Below are 3,577 nucleotides of genomic sequence, written 5' to 3' on the forward strand. Positions count from 1 at the left end.
ATGTGTCAGGCACTATGTGTTGGATCTAAACAAAAAATAATAATAAAAAAGTAAAACAGAGTCAATATAGTCCCTGCTTTCAAATTGCTTATAGTCTAATGGAGAGACAATTTGCAAACAGCTAGGTACAAACGAGATAGATTAATTGGAAATAATAAACAGAGGTAAGAGACTAGCATTAAGGGGTATTAAGAAAGTGTGGACATAGACTATACTGGCTGTCTTCATCAGCAAAAATATCCTGGAGTCTCACTTCCCCCTCTCTCTGCTGGCAGGCTACTCTTAACCCCATCAGGGATATCTGGGAGGCTCAACCAGAAATGGTACCCAGCTGGGAGTTCTTTTCCTCCCTTCCTCCCAGAGCCCACACTCCAATAGTCCTGCTAATGCCACTTTTTCCTTTTTCTCTTCCTGACCAGACACTGAAAATCACCCTCTTCCTTTGCAGAGGTGAGGGACTAGTATATCTATTATCAGACTTGCTTATGTTAGTGTTCTAGACTGAACCTGACTCAGACCATTTCTTCACTAGTTTAATTTCAATATAGGAACAAAATGGGACACTCATAAGTCATTAAATGGTTAACAGAAAGATTTACTCAGCCATATCAAGAGAAAGATTTTCAACAAGGATAGGCCTGGAGGACCTCTAGTTGATTGGGCTGAGTGAAGCTCCCATGGAGAGCCATCAGCCAAGCATCTGAGATCTTCCTCTTGGCTCCTTTGTATCCAGGCAATGAGGAAGTGAGACCTTAATCCTCTGAGCTGACCAAATCTTTTTTTTAAACCACTATTCATTTTATTGTTCATCGCAGAAAAACAAGATATTTAAATAAAATATTCCAGAAAAGGATACTATGATTTACAGTTCAAGTGTAAAGCTTCATCATAATTTTCCATTGTGTTTTGCCAGTACACACTACATCACTGATCAATCCATAATCACTCTGAGAATAAAATAATACAGTGTGGTGGTCTTCATAAATATTTCTTGTGTTCAGTTTTGCTTTTTCACATTCAACATAATAATGTTTGACAATCATTAAAAATATATAATTCTATTATTTCTTACATAAAGCAAATACAAACAGTGAAACACAAATTAAACATAAATTTAATGTTTATGAAAAAGAACAACTTTTATACTAAATAGACTTGTGGGAAAAAAACTAGCAGTTAATTTTACATATTTGTTACTCTTCATTCTGTACACAAAAAGGATGCTATAAAAGAAGATAAGAGGACTGCAGACAAGATAGTGTTTCTCTTTTAAGAAGGTACAAACTTCAGAATGAATACAGTCACAACTGACTTTATCCCTGACTCAAGCCAAATGTTTCACATAAGAAATAAATTTCCTTTCTAAATGTCATGAGCATCCAAAATTTCATTTAATACTGTCTGTGAATTTCTATTTATACATATTAGAATCAAAATGTTCAAAATGTAGATTTTCACATCACAAAACACAACCCAGTATTTTAAATTACAATTCTGCTGTTGTGTTTAACCTATTAGCTCCTTAGATAACTTCACAAACATTTATTAAAAACAGAGAATATACTTCCTGTGGATCAAGTTAGGCTTTATTAAGGTGGTAGTAAATGTTTGGGGGGGATATGGTAGGAGTAGAAGTTTTTAATGCAAATATATTCAGAAGATTTGCTGTTCAAGTAATATTTTTTCAAAACCAGTTGGAGGAATATGATAAAAGTCACTGAATTGACAATCCAAAATCGCACTGGTGTTGACATATGCAACAGGATACACTGTCCCTCTAGGCCTGATGCTGGACAGCTCATATTCTTTCCATTCAAATAAACATCCACTTCTACATGGTAATATGTAATACCCACTACATCTCCCTCCTGTGGAAGATCGTTTGCAGGTAACCTACTCTTTTCCTCATTGTTGTGGTAGAGGGCTCTGTCATTCCTCATCACAACGCCATGAACACCTCAGCCAAGTGAAATTTGATTCAAATTAACTTTCTGAGCTGCAACTCCAATGCCCCAGATCCCTGTGGATTGAATTTTGAGTTCGAAGGAGCTTTTGTTCTGATGCAAAGGTGCATTGGCTAAACAACCTCCTGTCCCACATATCCTTCTTCCATTTTTGACAGTGACAACATCTGTTCTCATGTGCTGCGTGTCCATCTGCATGGCTAGCATCTCCTTCAGCTGGATGTGGCCCGCCCCGGCGTTGCCGCAGCAGGGCAGGCAGCAGAAGACCGAAGTCACCATCGGGCGGGGGCTGCCTCTACAGGGCGCTGGGGTTGGGGAAGGGGTGTTGCCACCACGGCTGCCGCCTGAGCCGCGGTGCAGGCGCAAGCGAGCTGACCAAATCTTGAGAAACGTTTCAGTACCTTTAAAGAGAAAAAAATTAGCCTAACCTGCATAGGGGAAGCGTTTGAATATTGCTCCCACCATGGTTAGTTTTACTAAATTGCCTTTTTCTTTTCTGTCTTTTTATTCTTGGTTCCATGTGGTGACTTTCTGGGGCAGGAAAAAAATTTAGAAATAAAGGCAATATGAAATATGTCAATAATAATTTCTTTTATAAGATGTGGACTATCCTGAGAAAAATGAAACTACCTTGTCCCAACTGGGCCAAAAGAGGAAGAGAAAATTCCTCTAAGGTACGGCAGGGAAGAAATACACATTCTGGAATGTATATATTCCTATACCTACTGTGTTGGATCTACCTCTGATTATGGAGTTATTAACATCTCACTAGAACACAACTCCCTCATTCATAGAATATCTTATTTTCCTAACTAGATTACAAACTTCCTGCCATCTATTTTTTTTAATAATTAGTTCAATTATTAAGCAATTGTCCATGGCAAGCATTTGCAAGATAACAGATGATAAAATGGATGGTTTTGATTCCATAAAATTTAAAAAGTTTTTGCACAAACAAATAATACAGCTAAGATTAGAAGGGAAACAGTTAAGTGGCTGGAAAAAAAGGGTCTTTGCAGCGTTTCTCTGATAAAAATCTTATATCCAAAAGATATAAGGAACTGGTAAGAATTAGAGCCAACAATCAGTTCTCAAGAGAAGAAACCTAGGCTTTCTATAATCATATAAAAAACGTTCCAAATCACTAATAATTAGAGAAATGCAAATTAAAGCATCTCTGAGGTTCCACTTCACACCCATCAAATTGGGAAAGGTGACAACAAAAGGAAAATGACAATCACTGGAGGGTTTCAAGAAACTAGTGCATTGTTTGATGGAGAGGGGGATTGGTCCAATTATTCTGGTACAACAATTCGGAATTATTCTTCAAAGGTCACCAAACAGGGTTATCTAGTTTTATACTTCTTTGTATCTCCCACAGTTGCTGGGGCTTGAACTTGCACACAGTTGGCAATGAATAAGAATGTATTCAAGTTTTTACTCATTATATCACTGAGTACCTGTAAGGTCTTCGGTCTACTTCATGTTTAGATTGTTGTGAATTAGAAATGAGAATGACAGAGCCTACTACCTATTGTCTGAATGGCAATGCTATAAGTTCTTAAATGGTCACACCTGTAATATGGAAATGCATTTTTCATGATTTCACATAT

General features: G+C 37.3%; 1 pseudogene; it reads right to left on the reverse strand.

Annotated features, from left to right (window-relative positions):
• Positions 1-1,602: 1,602 nt before the first annotated feature.
• Positions 1,603-2,243, reverse strand: LOC114037313 (annotated as a pseudogene).
• Between the last annotated feature and the right edge of the window lie 1,334 nt (positions 2,244-3,577).

Source organism: Vombatus ursinus, unplaced genomic scaffold (genome assembly GCF_900497805.2).
Source record: "Vombatus ursinus unplaced genomic scaffold, bare-nosed wombat genome assembly UNPS02010320.1, whole genome shotgun sequence".
Classification (NCBI taxonomy): Eukaryota; Metazoa; Chordata; class Mammalia; order Diprotodontia; family Vombatidae; genus Vombatus; species Vombatus ursinus.